Raw genomic sequence first — 17,717 nt, 5'->3', positions numbered from 1 at the left:
CAATGGTGTGGCAATTTTAATTCCTTCCCAGTTGGCAAAAACTGGATCTAAAAGATGCCCACGTTGATGTGACGGGGCAGTGGATTGGAGTTTAAGTGACCGGGACTTCATAGCCTCCACCACATCCTGTGCCTCCTTACAATTAGGATTCTTACCTATGCCAGGGCTTACTATGCCAGGGCATTGGTTGTAGGCATGGAACAGAGGGATGTATGCCATGGCGACTCTTCACTTTGTTCTGCACCAAAACACACAGCTGCAATGGCAGTGTGTGTGTGTTTGTGTGTTTGTGTGTGTGTGTGTGTGTGTGTGTGTGTAAAGGTTCAGGGCCTCTAAGGGTGGCACAATAAGTGTTGCTGCCCTTAGAGGCCTTCCCTGGTCACAGTGCCCTTGGTACCTATTGTCCCATTTACAATGAAATTACATGTGGCCAAAGAGTGCCAATTGGGTTTTGTCTTAATGCAGTTTTAGGGAAAGAACATAGGCCCCGGGTACCTGGTTGGCAGGAACCCAGGGCACAATCAGTCAAAGTACATCAACAGTTTGGCAAAAAGTGGGGGCAACCATGCAAAAATAATTCACTTTCTTACAATGACAAAGATATTTGTCTAAATCATCTTCAAACCGTTCTTCTGTATCAGTATCAAGTGAGAGTGAAGAAAATGATTGTGCCATGTTGATGTTTACCTCAGAAAAACATGCACATGTTGGTCTGGCTGCTTTTGAAGAAAAATGTTAGTCAAAGAAAGATCGACATGCCAAAGCACCAAAGTCATTCAAACATTGTTCTAAAATTACACTGACAGTAAATGGTTGTTTGATACCTATCATCATCGACAGTGATGCATTGATAAACATTATGCCTGAGGAGAAATGCAATGAATTATCTCTATTACTGCAACTTACGCCATCAAAAACCAAAGTGTATACATGGGCTTCATCAATGCCCTTGAAAAGTCAAGAAAAACAAAAGAAGGGCCAATACTGAACCTAATATTCAACGTAGTTAATAACAGTCCCACTATGAATAAAACATACCGGTCCGTGATTTTACTAACGTCACTAGTTGTTTTATTTCTTTAACACTAGTATGCATTCAATTTATAATTTTTAGAACACTTTTTTTGCATGTACAAATTTTTCAAAAAAACATCACAATGGGTTTACATATATACAATATTTATATAAAGCACATCCTACCAAACACATTCATACATCTCACATTCCTATGTACACAAAAAACAATATATACTCCTGTCAAAAAAGTATCTACAAGTTGCTACACGAATAGAATGAATTACATGAATTGTGCAGCTATTTGAATTCAATGCAACGAGAATTAACTCCACTGATTCTCAAATTCAGAGTGGTATTTAATGGAATTTGACAAGAGAATACAGTCCAACTTAAGGCAAGTCAGGTCGGTCGACGCGTTTCGAACTCCTACATTTTATGGAGTTCTCATCAGGACCAGAGCGTTTTCTAAAAGGGAACACCCAAACGACAAATTTAGGACATTCCCAAGGTGACTCAATGGGAAAACAAGAAATAAACAAATGCAAAATTGAAAACGTGAAAAACCGCCAAACCGCACTACATAGCCATACCTTTGCACTATGGTCACACCATTTAGACCAACATACTTCCACAACAACGATCTTCAGACAAGTAGTGGCACTACACAGAAAAAACAATGAAACAAAACATGACTGTCTGTCAAAGTTGTGCCTCGGTAATAATTATGTAACGAGGTAAAGGTACGAGCACTGACCTTTGGAATTGGGGGGCAGAGCACCTGTGATGAAACACAGAGAGAAAGAGTTTATTAAAAAGTGACTTGGGTAAAGAACGGAGGGCGGGGGAGATTGGTAACAAGGGGCTTAACTGAGCGGGACTGCTTCAGATAAAGCCTGCGTCGCTGAATATTCAATAGGGGGGTAAGCCTGTAAAAGCGAAAATGACAGGTCAATGCCTGCGGGGCCCGAGGGTCGGATCCGCTTAACAGGGAACGGAGAAGCGGTGAAGCTTACCGTTTTCAATCAGAACCTCCGCGTTGAACGCCAGTTAGTTGAGACGTGCAGAAAACCTTCTTTCCTCAATCATCTTTCGTCCATCCAATTTGACCCAACTAATCAACTATTAGTTACAATGGACGTAGTGTCTTTATACACGCAGATTCCACAGGATCTAGCGATTGAAACAATTATTCATTTTTTGAACAAAAGAGAACAACCTGCTAGGGTTCCCACTTCATTTTTAGTCCAATTGGCTAAATTTGCTTTGACCAAAAATTATTTTCAATTTGATGAAAATTTTTATTATCAGATCAAAGGAGTAGCGATGGGCTGTCCATTTGCCCCAGAATTAGCCATTCTGTTTATGGGACTATATGAGGACAAATTCATTTACAATGCCAATCCTTACCTCCAATACATTTCAAAATACCTCAGATACATCGACGATGTTTTTATGATCTGGTCAGGTACGAGTGAGCAGTTGCAAGAATTCATGATCTGGGTAAATCATAGGATGGTGGACATCCAATTCAGTTTTAACTTCTCCAGTAATCAGATAATATTTCTGGACGTACAAGTCTTTGCATCAGATGGGAAACTGGGTACCACACTTTTTCGCAAACCGACAGATCGGAATAAAGCCCTTCACTTTTCTAGTCAACACCCGAGAAGCCTCAGACAAAACTTACCATTCGGCCAATATTTAAGAATAAAGCGTAATTGTTCTACCAAAGAGGAGTTCTTTCGCCATGCCAATGAGTTGTCTGAACGACTAATTAAAAGGGGCTACCCGAAAAAGCTTCTAAAAAACTCTATGAAAAGGGCATGGTGGGTCCCCAGAGAAACACTGCTTACAAGGAAAACACGGCAAGATCAAGGGAGGACAGTATGCGTTACCACATTTGGACCCCAGACACATCAGTTACGCAAACTAGTAATTCAAAACTGGCACTTAGTGAAGGATCTTCACAATGACCTCTCCACTCCCCCTCTTTTCGCATTCAGAAAGGATAAAAGCGTGGCCAACCACATTGTAAGGGCAGCGTTACCAACTACTCCGAAACCTTCATTGAGAGGTATGTTAGGATTACCACCAGTGTCTGGCCATCATAAATGTGGCAATTGCACTTGTTGTGCACAAACCATTGAAGGCTCACTCTTTACATTTAATGGTATTCATTGGAAGCACGCCTCTTTCACGAATTGTCAAACTAAAAACATTATCTATGGAATTGTTTGCCCGTGCCCAAAACTGTACATCGGGAAAACTACCCAAGAAGCAAGACACCGCATTACGCAGCACAAATCGCGTCTCAGGAATCAGACGCAAAATGCACCACTCGTCCTACATTGGCTGACGAAACAACATCAAGAAGATGAATTTAAATGGACTGTTATATCAAAAATTGAGAGTGACTTACGAGGAGGAGATATTGAGGCAAGATTGAGTCAGAGAGAAGCTCTGCTCATAATGAAATATGACACTGCCTCCACTGGCCTGAATGCAATCTCCGAAATATTCAAAGTACAGCCCTGAACTCCCCTCGAGTCTGCGTTTTTCACTTTCTTGTGCTTAATGACACTGTGCTCTGCTTCTCTCATTGTCAGCGTGTGTAAAGTTTCATTTGAAAAAAATCTCAAGAAACGAGTGTTTGCTCGTCCCGGTCACGTGGGCGCGTCAGACCTCAGTAAACACAGCTGTAGGACAAGGTTTTCTGCACGTCTCAACTAACTGGCGTTCAACGCGGAGGTTCTGATTGAAAACGGTAAGCTTCACCGCTTCTCCGTTCCCTGTTAAGCGGATCCGACCCTCGGGCCCCGCAGGCATTGACCTGTCATTTTCGCTTTTACAGGCTTACCGCCCTATTGAATAATCAGCGACGCAGGCTTTATCTGAAGCAGTCCCGCTCAGGTAAGCCCCTTGTTACCAATCTCCCCCGCCCTCCGTTCTTTACCCAAGTCACTTTTTAATAAACACTTTCTCTCTGTGTTTCATCACAGGTGCTCTGCCCCCCAATTCCAAAGGTCAGTGCTCGTACCTTTACCTCGTTACATAATTATTACCGAGGCACAACTTTGACAGACAGTCATGTTTTGTTTCATTGTTTTTTCTGTGTAGTGCCACTACTTGTCTGAAGATCGTTGTTGTGGAAGTATGTTGGTCTAAATGGTGTGACCATAGTGCAAAGGTATGGCTATGTAGTGCGGTTTGGCGGTTTTTCACGTTTTCAATTTTGCATTTGTTTATTTCTTGTTTTCCCATTGAGTCACCTTGGGAATGTCCTAAATTTGTCGTTTGGGTGTTCCCTTTTAGAAAACGCTCTGGTCCTGATGAGAACTCCATAAAATGTAGGAGTTCGAAACGCGTCGACCGACCTGACTTGCCTTAAGTTGGACTGTATTCTCTTGTCAAATTCCATTAAATACCACTCTGAATTTGAGAATCAGTGGAGTTAATTCTCGTTGCATTGAATTCAAATAGCTGCACAATTCATGTAATTCATTCTATTCGTGTAGCAACTTGTAGATACTTTTTTGACAGGAGTATATATTGTTTTTTGTGTACATAGGAATGTGAGATGTATGAATGTGTTTGGTAGGATGTGCTTTATATAAATATTGTATATATGTAAACCCATTGTGATGTTTTTTTGAAAAATTTGTACATGCAAAAAAAGTGTTCTAAAAATTATAAATTGAATGCATACTAGTGTTAAAGAAATAAAACAACTAGTGACGTTAGTAAAATCACGGACCGGTATGTTTTATTCATAGTGGGACTGTTATTAACTACGTTGAATATTAGGTTCAGTATTGGCCCTTCTTTTGTTTTTCTTGTAATTTTGGCTTAGCCTTACTGTTTATCAGCCAAAGCCCTGTTTTGTTTTTCTCTGTATGAGAGCGGACGCTGGTCCGCGAGGCTTCTTGGATATTACCTTGTCTTAAATAGATTGAGGTTACCAGTTGTTTGTGGCAATTCGTTTGTCTTCCTGTTTGTTGCATGTTTGTCATTTGTGTTTACACGTTTTCTGTTATTTGTGATGTCTGATAAGGATACGTTCTCGTATACCGAGGACCACATCCAGAAACTAATCAATGAACCGCCAATCTTTGCTTCGGCCTCCCTTAGCACTACTGCCAAGACGCAAAACGAATCTGACAGATTGACTAGACTAAAGAAAAAACAAATCAGAACGGACCTACACGGCCACTTTCTACTCCTCCATTTACGTGCGGGTACAATACCATCTGGCCTACAAATCCGTAATACTCCGATGGTCTTCACAGATGACCCTGATTACAAAAAATTCTTCAGTGGCATTGAAACCAAGTGCAGTAGGGACCTTATGGTCCTTACTGTGGAAACTGCACAGAGGATTTCCTTAAAGGAATTAGCCGAGATCTCAGCGCTGGAATTAGAAATTCAAAATAATCAACTCATCACTGATGCAAAGGGATTACTTGAAAAAATAGAAAAAGAAATACTTGAATTCAAAGATTATACAGTTACACAAAAAGGTAGTAAATTTGATCTGGACCAAAGGACCTTTTCATTAGAAACAGTATATCCATTCTTACAGCCTGACTTTTACTCCAGACCAACTCAAAGACGGTTTTTCCAAGAAAATCAAGGACGTTCTCGCACAAAATTCTTGACCTTTTCTGACACGTCCTCTTCCTCGGGAGGTGAGACAGATCAAAGTGATACAAGAACTAATCAATCATATAGAGGAAACCAGCAACAATCTAATCCTCAACCTTTTTTAGGAAGGGGCCAACGCAGAGGGCGCGGCCGGACGCGTCCCAATTACCAACCATGGGAAATGAGGACCAGGAGGCAGTACTACCGGAGCTAGACATCCAGCCTCTATTTAATCTGTCTGATCGTATATTAACACCTTCTGAAATTTCCATTTTAAAGAAAGGGTTATCGTTTGTGCCGGTTCGAGCAACGGACTTCGTCAAAATGAAATTAGAAATCCTTGAATTCTGTCGCAATATCCGATTAAAAATGTTTTTCAAGGATAATCCAATACAAGCAAACAATGAAGTGACTGGGTTTCGCAAGAAATCTTCCTTCTCCCCCCCGTCTACAAAAATCCCCAAGGAGGTACTCACTTTTGAAAGGGCTTTAATGTCAGGTATATCTGCTATAGAACGCAAAAAACAATTTGTGCACTACAACATTTCAAAAGCAGAAAAAGAGGCTATCACTACCCTTAAAAATGATCGTTCTTTGGTAATAAAAGAGGCAGATAAGGGCGGAGCCATAGTCCTTTGGGATGTTAACAACTACAAAAAAGAGGTCTACCGCCAGCTCAATGACCCACAATGTTACAAAAAGATCAATAAAGACCCAACAAAAGACCTTCAAATGGAATTATCATGCATCCTCCAAGAAGGAAATGAACTGGGCATATTGGGACCTAAGGAATTCATTTTCTTACAGAATAAACATCCAAGGATTCCGACGCTGTACGTCCTCCCGAAGATCCATAAGGACGAAGTGAACCCTCCAGGTCGACCTATTATTTCAGGGTGTTCATCTCTGATAGAACCTGTTTCAAAATATATTGATTTTTTTCTAAAACCGTTCATAGATGACATACCAGCCCACCTAAGGGATACGACATCTTTCCTCAATCATCTTTCGTCCATCCAATTTGACCCAACTAATCAACTATTAGTTACAATGGACGTAGTGTCTTTATACACGCAGATTCCACAGGATCTAGCGATTGAAACAATTATTCATTTTTTGAACAAAAGAGAACAACCTGCTAGGGTTCCCACTTCATTTTTAGTCCAATTGGCTAAATTTGCTTTGACCAAAAATTATTTTCAATTTGATGAAAATTTTTATTATCAGATCAAAGGAGTAGCGATGGGCTGTCCATTTGCCCCAGAATTAGCCATTCTGTTTATGGGACTATATGAGGACAAATTCATTTACAATGCCAATCCTTACCTCCAATACATTTCAAAATACCTCAGATACATCGACGATGTTTTTATGATCTGGTCAGGTACGAGTGAGCAGTTGCAAGAATTCATGATCTGGGTAAATCATAGGATGGTGGACATCCAATTCAGTTTTAACTTCTCCAGTAATCAGATAATATTTCTGGACGTACAAGTCTTTGCATCAGATGGGAAACTGGGTACCACACTTTTTCGCAAACCGACAGATCGGAATAAAGCCCTTCACTTTTCTAGTCAACACCCGAGAAGCCTCAGACAAAACTTACCATTCGGCCAATATTTAAGAATAAAGCGTAATTGTTCTACCAAAGAGGAGTTCTTTCGCCATGCCAATGAGTTGTCTGAACGACTAATTAAAAGGGGCTACCCGAAAAAGCTTCTAAAAAACTCTATGAAAAGGGCATGGTGGGTCCCCAGAGAAACACTGCTTACAAGGAAAACACGGCAAGATCAAGGGAGGACAGTATGCGTTACCACATTTGGACCCCAGACACATCAGTTACGCAAACTAGTAATTCAAAACTGGCACTTAGTGAAGGATCTTCACAATGACCTCTCCACTCCCCCTCTTTTCGCATTCAGAAAGGATAAAAGCGTGGCCAACCACATTGTAAGGGCAGCGTTACCAACTACTCCGAAACCTTCATTGAGAGGTATGTTAGGATTACCACCAGTGTCTGGCCATCATAAATGTGGCAATTGCACTTGTTGTGCACAAACCATTGAAGGCTCACTCTTTACATTTAATGGTATTCATTGGAAGCACGCCTCTTTCACGAATTGTCAAACTAAAAACATTATCTATGGAATTGTTTGCCCGTGCCCAAAACTGTACATCGGGAAAACTACCCAAGAAGCAAGACACCGCATTACGCAGCACAAATCGCGTCTCAGGAATCAGACGCAAAATGCACCACTCGTCCTACATTGGCTGACGAAACAACATCAAGAAGATGAATTTAAATGGACTGTTATATCAAAAATTGAGAGTGACTTACGAGGAGGAGATATTGAGGCAAGATTGAGTCAGAGAGAAGCTCTGCTCATAATGAAATATGACACTGCCTCCACTGGCCTGAATGCAATCTCCGAAATATTCAAAGTACAGCCCTGAACTCCCCTCGAGTCTGCGTTTTTCACTTTCTTGTGCTTAATGACACTGTGCTCTGCTTCTCTCATTGTCAGCGTGTGTAAAGTTTCATTTGAAAAAAATCTCAAGAAACGAGTGTTTGCTCGTCCCGGTCACGTGGGCGCGTCAGACCTCAGTAAACACAGCTGTAGGACAAGGTTTTCTGCACGTCTCAACTAACTGGCGTTCAACGCGGAGGTTCTGATTGAAAACGGTAAGCTTCACCGCTTCTCCGTTCCCTGTTAAGCGGATCCGACCCTCGGGCCCCGCAGGCATTGACCTGTCATTTTCGCTTTTACAGGCTTACCGCCCTATTGAATAATCAGCGACGCAGGCTTTATCTGAAGCAGTCCCGCTCAGGTAAGCCCCTTGTTACCAATCTCCCCCGCCCTCCGTTCTTTACCCAAGTCACTTTTTAATAAACACTTTCTCTCTGTGTTTCATCACAGGTGCTCTGCCCCCCAATTCCAAAGGTCAGTGCTCGTACCTTTACCTCGTTACATAATTATTACCGAGGCACAACTTTGACAGACAGTCATGTTTTGTTTCATTGTTTTTTCTGTGTAGTGCCACTACTTGTCTGAAGATCGTTGTTGTGGAAGTATGTTGGTCTAAATGGTGTGACCATAGTGCAAAGGTATGGCTATGTAGTGCGGTTTGGCGGTTTTTCACGTTTTCAATTTTGCATTTGTTTATTTCTTGTTTTCCCATTGAGTCACCTTGGGAATGTCCTAAATTTGTCGTTTGGGTGTTCCCTTTTAGAAAACGCTCTGGTCCTGATGAGAACTCCATAAAATGTAGGAGTTCGAAACGCGTCGACCGACCTGACTTGCCTTAAGTTGGACTGTATTCTCTTGTCAAATTCCATTAAATACCACTCTGAATTTGAGAATCAGTGGAGTTAATTCTCGTTGCATTGAATTCAAATAGCTGCACAATTCATGTAATTCATTCTATTCGTGTAGCAACTTGTAGATACTTTTTTGACAGGAGTATATATTGTTTTTTGTGTACATAGGAATGTGAGATGTATGAATGTGTTTGGTAGGATGTGCTTTATATAAATATTGTATATATGTAAACCCATTGTGATGTTTTTTTGAAAAATTTGTACATGCAAAAAAAGTGTTCTAAAAATTATAAATTGAATGCATACTAGTGTTAAAGAAATAAAACAACTAGTGACGTTAGTAAAATCACGGACCGGTATGTTTTATTCATAGTGGGACTGTTATTAACTACGTTGAATATTAGGTTCAGTATTGGCCCTTCTTTTGTTTTTCTTGTAATTTTGGCTTAGCCTTACTGTTTATCAGCCAAAGCCCTGTTTTGTTTTTCTCTCTTGAAAAGTCAAGGCTCATTTGTAGCGACAATGAAACACAAGAAAACGAATGTATAAGCACCCATCCATGTGCTTCAAGGCACAGCATCCAGTGCCTGTCTACTCAGTTTCAGCGCAGCCGCTGATATAGAACTGATTTCTGTGAATTACAACATGAATGCTCACCATGAAATACTAAGTCAGTTCCCTTCGTTATTTCATGGTTTAGGAAAACTTTAGACTATGAAAGGGAAGTTTCATATTAATGAGGACTCTGTCCTGTTGCACAAAGACATAGACAAATTGCTTTTCCCTAGCAAAAAGCTGTTGAGAAAGAACTTGAATTGTTACTTGAACATGATACTATTGAGCGTTTAACTGGTCCAACACCATGGGTTTCTCCCACAGTAGTAGTGTCCAAAAAGTACAGTGAAGGAGCTGTACGCATATGCGTTGATATGCATCAAACTAACAAGGCAATTGAATGAGAACAACATCCAGGTCCACACATTTCTGACATGATAGCGCAATTAAATGGTGCAAAGGTCTTCTCTTGTCTTCATTTAAATAAAGGTTATCATCAGTTAGAACTTGAAGAAGATTGCAGGTAGATTACAACCTTTTCTACACATGTTGGTCTGTTTCCATATAAAAGACTACGTTTTGGAGTGTCTTCCGCTGCAGAACTGTTTCAAGATGTCATTCAACGTATCATACAGCTCTCGCCCTGGAGCTCTCCTTGAACCTCTGCTCAAGCCATGGCCCCTCCTCTTACTTGTATTGTTTTGTTTTTGCTGGTATTGCTTTTGTTATTGCTTGTAATCAAATTGTTGTGCCTTCATGTTCTCCCCCTGCACTGCTTTTGTTGTTACTGTGCTTTGTTGACTGTTTTTTTGACTACTCAGTCCTCCTGGACAACCCCCCCCCCACCTCCCAGGACTGCTTTATAGGCCGCTACGCAGCCGCTGGCGCACCAAAGGCAATCCTGTCACCACCCGTCCGCACCTGGACCGTGCCAAGTGCTAGGGGCCTTGGCCCTCCATACTCCCACAGATACTCTGCCACAGAGTTCCGTGCCCTGGACCACGGATGCAACAACTGCTGCTCCGCATCGCCTCACTCCACAGTAGGACCTTTTACCTGCAGCCGCTGCGGGTTCACCGCTTCCCAAACACCTAGCACCATCACAGCAACCAGCTCCACACCGGCCCCAGTGGCCAAGACTGACTCAGTTACCTCTTGATCAATGCTAAATCCCTCTGCAAACACACCGCCGAAGTCAGGGACATCATCTTCACCTTCTGCCCTGACCTTCTTCACAGGGACCTGTCTCACACTCAGTTCCGCCCTCGCCTACAGACCGCCAGGACCCCGAAAAGGCCTCAGCGACGCCATTGCGGAATTCATCACCCTGCTCGGCATCGAATCCGAACACTTCTTATTCCTGGGAGCCCTCAACATCCACCTGCATGACCCCACTGACACCAACTACACTGACCTCCTGGCGACTGGATAACATAGGCCTCAAGCAGCTGGTCACAGACCTCATGCACAAAGCAGGACACACGTTGGACCCAAATTTGCGTCCATCAACAGAATAATGTACAGCCACAGCACTGAACTCACCTGATCGGACCTCTCCATCGTACACTTCACCATCACAGGACCTCCCTGCACCGAGCCCATCTTCACCACTGACCTGAACCAGGCAGTACAGAACTTCAGCACCTGTATCATGAGCGCCGCCGACCTAGTCATTCTCACAACACTGGCCAGAACACACAGATCCACTAAGCAAGTAGGTTTGAACACATGGGAACTCAGAACGACTAAAGGTAGATGAAAACAACTGGAAAGAAAGTGGTGAACCAACAGGAACAACACGGACCGAGCCACCTTCAATTCGGCCCTCAAAAACTCCTACCACCAGCTCAAAGCTGCGAAACAGGAGACCCTGACACACTGAATCGAGACCAGCGCCAACAAAAGCACGGAACTCTTCACCATTGTCAGAGAGTTCACCTGCCTGTCAGCCACCGAAAGGTCGATCCCTTCCTTCCACGAACTCTGCAACACTCTGGCCGACAATTCCACAAAAAGACAGCAACCATCTACAGAAACTTCTATCCCCAACCCACCAACTCCCTCAATATCCCATCGACCATCAACGCTGATCACCCGCTCACCACATGGGAACAACTCAACACATCGAACACAAACACTTGAATGAACTCTATCCGCTCTGGAGCACCCACCGACCCATGCCCCCATTGTCTTTTCAACCTCGAAAGGGATGAGATCAACTGCCAGCTCACCTACATCCTGAACACCTCCATTGCCACTGCCACCTTTCCCGATGCCTTGAAACACGCAGAGGTCAGACTGCTCCTCAAGAAACGCTTGGCAAATCCCAGCTAGCTCCAGAACTACCATTCCATCTCGCTGCTCCCATTTCCCGCCAAAGTGCTGGAGAAGGCCATCAGCCTCCAACTCACCGAACACCTAGAGAGAAACAACCTGCTAGACCCTTCCCAATACGGATTTAGAGTTAATCGTAGCACCGACACAGTCCTGATCGCCGCAACAGACATCTGCACCCTACTCAATAGAGAACCAGCAGCCCTCATCCTATTCAACCTCTCCCCAGCTTTCGACACCGTCTCCCACCACACACCCATCGAGGGACTACATCATATCGGAATCACAAATGACGCTCTCAAACGGATGGCTTCCTTCCTCACCGGGCGCACCCAGACACTCTGTCTCCCTCCCTTCACCTCTGATCCTAAGAGCACCATCTGCAACGTCCCCCAATGCTCATCCCTCAGTCCAACCCTCTTTAACATCTACATGATACCACTCGCGGACATCGTCAGAGCCCACAACATCAACATTGTCTCCTACTCCGACGACCCCAAGCTCGTCTTCTCGCTTTCAGTCGACCCCACCATGGTAAAGATCAACCTCCACAAATGTATGCGGAACGTCTGAACCTGGATAAAGAACAACTGCCTGAATCTCAATATGGACAAAACTGAAGTTCTGATCTTTGGCGGACACACCTCCCTCTGGAACTACTTCTGGAGGCCATCAGCACCCTGACCCACCCCCACTCCAGAAGACTATCCCCAAAACCTTGAAATCCTGCTGGACAGCATACTCTCAGTAAAACATCAGTTCAACACCGTCTCCAAATCCTGCTTCTACAGTCTCCACATGCTCCACAAAGTCTTCAAGTGGCTCCCCATCAGCACCAGGAAAAATGTGACATAGGCCCTCCTCACCAGCCTACTGGACTACAGCAACACACTTTATGCAGGCACCACCATCGAACTCATGAGAAGACTCCAGACAATCCAGAATGCAGCAGCCAGACTGCACTTCAATCTGCCGAAGAGGACCACTTTACCCAGCACCTGAAAGACCTCCACTGGCTCCCCATCCAGAAAAGAGGCCAATTCAAGCTCCTGGCCCACTTCTACCAAGTCCTCCACAACCAAGGTCCCGCCTACACGAACCACTGCCTGAATTTCCCCTACAGCACAAAAATCTTCTGCTCCCCTCACCTCGCCCTTGCACAGGTACCATGTATCCGCCCCTGCTGCATCGGAGGACGCTCCTTCTCCCTCCTTGCTGCCAAGTACTGGAATACCCTTCCCCTCCACCTCTCCCTCTCTGACCCACTTCAGAAAGGGACTCAAGACCTGCCTCTTTGACTGACTGCAGCACAGTGTCTGGATACCCTCATGTGTGATAAGCAGCGCTTTACAAATACTGATGATTGATTGATTGATACAGCCTGTCATAAATGCGTTCAATTACAGTTTGACATATTGGTTTACGGAGCTACACAAAAAAACACAATAAAGCACTTCCACAAGTATGTAGTTTACTTGCCGAAGCAGGTTTGACTTTGAATGCAGACAAGTGTGAGTTCCACAAGACATACTTAAAATTCTTTGGCCATATCTTTTCTGATGGGGGTAAGATTCAGATCCAGCTAAAGTACAAGCTCTGTCAAATGCTGATCCCCCACAAGATGTTCCCATAGTGCGTTCATTTCTTGGCATGGTCGTTACCGTTCCAGATATATTCGAGACTTTGTCACTATAAGTGCTCCATTGAGAGACTTGATGCAAAAGTATATTTCACTTCATTGGTCACCTGAATGTGAGGAAAGTGTCAAGGAAATTAAACAAGTCCTTGATAACGCTACTGAAATGGCATATTTCAGTCCGAAGCTTCATACAGATGTTGTTGTTGATGCTAGCCCAGTTGGGTTAAGCCATATCCTTGCACAGCACAGTGGACACCTGAATGCTCGATGGCATATTGTGGCATATGCAAATAGAAGTTTGTCCCAAAAAGAACATGCTTAATCACAACCTGAAAAAGAAATCTTAACTGATATGGGCTTGTGAACATTTCAATTTATTCTTGTACGGAAAACCTTTTACAATAGTAATTGATCATCAAGCTTTACTGACTATACTTGGGAATCCAAAGGCCAAAATGCTTCCTTGCATTGACCGATGGGGACTACGGTTACAATAGTATGACTATACATGGCGCATCGTCCAGGGAAGAATGAGAACCCTGATGACTACTTTTCCAGTGTCTATACAAGGTCACAGTACTCAATCCAAGACGGCTGAGGCCTATATCATATATAACTTTATTTTGACATGCATGCCATAAACATTTTCACATCTTCGTTATCCATACAAAAATAAAACACATGACAATAAAAAAGGTAGGAGCGTATATCATAGTTAGGAATTTTAGAAAACACAGCTTTAGAAACATATGCTAAAAATAGAAAAGCGCGAAGCCATCTATAAAGTTAAAGGGCAACTTTTGCACTTTTCTCCTAGTGCTCCACATGTGTCCTAGGGGTTTGACAACGGCACAAGCAAACAAGCAAACAAGATAGGACCATGCATCATAGTTAAAAAAAACGTTTTTTTTTTAAACACAATATTAAGGACATATTATAAAAATAGATAAGCACTACGCCAACTAAAAAGATACAATGCAAGGATATACAATTAGTAGACATATAATAAAATTAGCACACTCCACACTATTGAGCTTTTCTCCTGATGCCCCAAATATGTCCAAGAAATTTGTCTACAGCACAATTGGACAGGGGTCTAGCATCAGTTTTTAAAATTTGCAGGGCTTCTTCATGGTTACGAGTTCCTTGCTGCTTGTGTATAGGTTTTAGCCAATTTTCTCTTGGAAGTTCATATGCCTGATAAACAAGCATTACATGGGCAACCGATTATATGGGTGCTTTGCAGCCAAAACTAATCTGAGTTGTCGATAAGTTGCAGTGTAGCTACCTATGAATACATTCAAGGGGAGTGTACCAAACCTAAACTGGATGTAAAGTTTCCTATCATTTGGTACCTGTATAATATCTAGTTAGTTCTCATGGGAACGATCCAGTTTGTGATCCATAAACTCAGTTGTTAACCTCCCCGAGACATGTTACTAAGCTCAGCTTGCGCTACCCAATCCCAATACCTTGATTTTACTTGGCCTTTTGAGGGAAGTGATGAGAGGTCAATGTTGGATAATAGTCTTGTCACATTGTTCATCCAACTCATTTTATTAAATGTATCCAGGCGGCTGACTTCTGTGAGAGCATGAGCATAGGGGACCTAATTCTCATCCAAAATATCAATGGGCGGAGCTTAGCTTTGTCAACAATAGATTGCCTGCCCATATCCAACTTTATGGGGTGGAGTGGGGTACTCAGGGGCAACGACACCAAACTCCTCAAAATGTATGCCCATATATGGAGAGGTCATCCATTCTGTCAAATCCCCACAAGTCAGCTTAGTAAAGGGCAGAGAACACTGCTTTTGAGTCATAGATCTGCAAAGGGGCAGCAACCGTTTTACTAGTTAATGTGCGGTATTCCTTCCCCAGTTCTCCAACTATTTGCTTGTGCTTCAAAATCATCTTAGTCACATGCGGTTTCCAGGACATGGTTTCAGATAGTGTTATGCCTATATAATTGAAAGTACTAACACTCTCAAGAGGGACCCCACCATAAGACGTGTGGGATTTGAGCATCATAACTTTAGTTTTGGACGTATTTATCTCTAGGCTTTGCATATCACAGAAATCTTGTAATTGATTTAAAACAGCTGGAGCCCCTCTGGGGTTTTCGGGACCAGCATGGTGTTGTCTGCAAATAGGAGGGTCATAACTTTTCCCCCCTAATGAAGCTGCATCTGACGGATGGTGTTATAAAACTGGACTACGCTATTCATCTAGAGGGAAAAAAGAGTATGCCTATGCCAACTTCATTGTAAAATCAAACACACCAGCTGCCATTTCGTTGGCCCAGATTATCACTGCCATGAGCCTTAAGAGTGACTTGTTAAAGCTGATGGATATAATTACACATCAGTCATGGAACCAACACACTCAACCGCTCACCAGTGATTGTGAATAACAAAAGTACAAAAATGTCATGGATGAACTGTACATAACTCAGGAAGGAGTTATATGACGAGGATCCAGAATCCTGATTCCGGCAGTCTGAGACAGAAAATAATTGAGGTAGCCCATGGAGGACATCGTGGAATTGTGGCCACAAAACAAGCTCTCTGAGACAGAGTTTGGTTTCTTACCTTGATGACAGGGTTGAAAAGGAATTAAAGGCCTGTCATTTTTGAAACTATCTTTCTACATGAATTATTCACCACACCTTGAACATGTCCGAACTCCTGAAGCATACGTGGGAGAGAATAGCCATTGACTTTTTTGGTCCTCTTGAATATGGACATCATCTATTGGTGGTTATGGATGAATACTCAGAATTTCCACTAATTGAAGATTTTTCAACAACTAAAGAACAAGTAATTGAAAGACTAGATAGAATCTTTGAGACATGAGGTGTTCCAGCCATAGTGAAGTCTGACAATGGCCCTCCTTTCAGTTGTTGAGTGCTCAGAGATTTTGTTGGAGCATTTCAGAATAAAGCATCAAAAGAGCACACCTCTGTGGCTGCAAGCCAACAGACTTGTTGAGCGTTTTATGAGTACCCCAAAGAAAGCAGTGCAGTGGGTCACTTTTGAGAAGCTCAATTTAAAAACTGTATTAAATTCTACCATGAGAGCTTATCCTTCAACACCCCACTCAACCACAGGTAAAAGCCCTGTGACTGATATTCGGGAGAGCAATGAATACTAAGTTACCTCAATGGACCAATCAGAGAAAGAAAGATGAGATAACAACTCATGAGGAGGACTTGGTTAACAAACAAAAGATGAAAGTGTATTGTGACAAAAGATGACATGCAAAGAACATCGGGCCTCATTTATGAAGGCGTTGCGCCACCGGTGCGTCACTTTTTCCCATTTTAAAAGTGATGCACCGGTGGCGCAAGGCCTTCATAAATAAGGCCCATTGTCTTTAAGTGAGGCGATCCACTGCTTGTACGACAAAGGCAGAAAAGAAAATTTGATACTCCTTTTGATGCAGAACCTTTCCAAGTGGTGTCTACTAACGGACACATGCCCACTGTTCAGTGCCCTATGAAGTATATTACCTTACTCTCTTCTCATTTCAGGCACTTGACCAATTGTTCATCAGATCTAATGGTTGAAAGAGAGACCGAGTCTGAAACATCAGCAACTGCTGTTGCTTCTACACCTTCGACATAGATCCTGGACATCAGTGATGTCACCTCCTAGTTTCCTAGAACAAGATCAACTCAAACAATTAAAGCACCAAGAAGATTGCAGAGATTTGAATGTATATGTCTATCTATATCAATATTTTGAAAATGTTTTACTTTTTTTATTTAACACTTTGGCTGCTGCGCGAATTCCGCCACAGTGCTGGACATTCCAATCGCGGGCGTGGCTCAGACGGCCCCCGGCCGTGGTGCGCACACGCCCACCGTGACTCATGATGGCCAGGGGCAGTCATGAGCATGGAAGGGGATAACAGAGAGGGAGATGTAGTTAGTGTCTTGCGAATTAGAAGTGATGGAACAATTTCGGCTTCAAATGGACTCTGTAGAAGTGTTGGAACGGTGTGCACTGAAGGCTGGTTTAGAATGTTGAGTTCACAGGTACACGCCAAAGAATAAAGATGTGTATTCCTAAGCTCTATGTGTGCCTAGGACTTTGCGGATACACGGACTGGGAAGGACGCTACAGCCAGTAGGGCACATCACCTCCTGCATACCTTCGTAATACTGTACGGATTTTGGCACCGAGACTTGTTGCAATATTTTTGTTTAATT

The 17,717-nt window shown here is 42.9% G+C and overlaps 1 protein-coding gene across 1 annotated transcript in view; it reads left to right on the top strand.

The window, feature by feature from the left end:
* ASCC1 (activating signal cointegrator 1 complex subunit 1) overlaps nucleotides 1-17,717 on the top strand; it is a 771,288-nt gene that overhangs the window by 196,910 nt on the left and 556,661 nt on the right. The window lies entirely within an intron of this gene.

The sequence above is a fragment of the Lissotriton helveticus genome, chromosome 5_1, assembly GCF_964261635.1.
Source record: "Lissotriton helveticus chromosome 5_1, aLisHel1.1, whole genome shotgun sequence".
Classification (NCBI taxonomy): domain Eukaryota; kingdom Metazoa; phylum Chordata; class Amphibia; order Caudata; family Salamandridae; genus Lissotriton; species Lissotriton helveticus.
The sequence above is the reverse complement of the archived record's forward strand: the minus strand, read 5'-3'. Positions and strand labels throughout refer to the sequence as shown.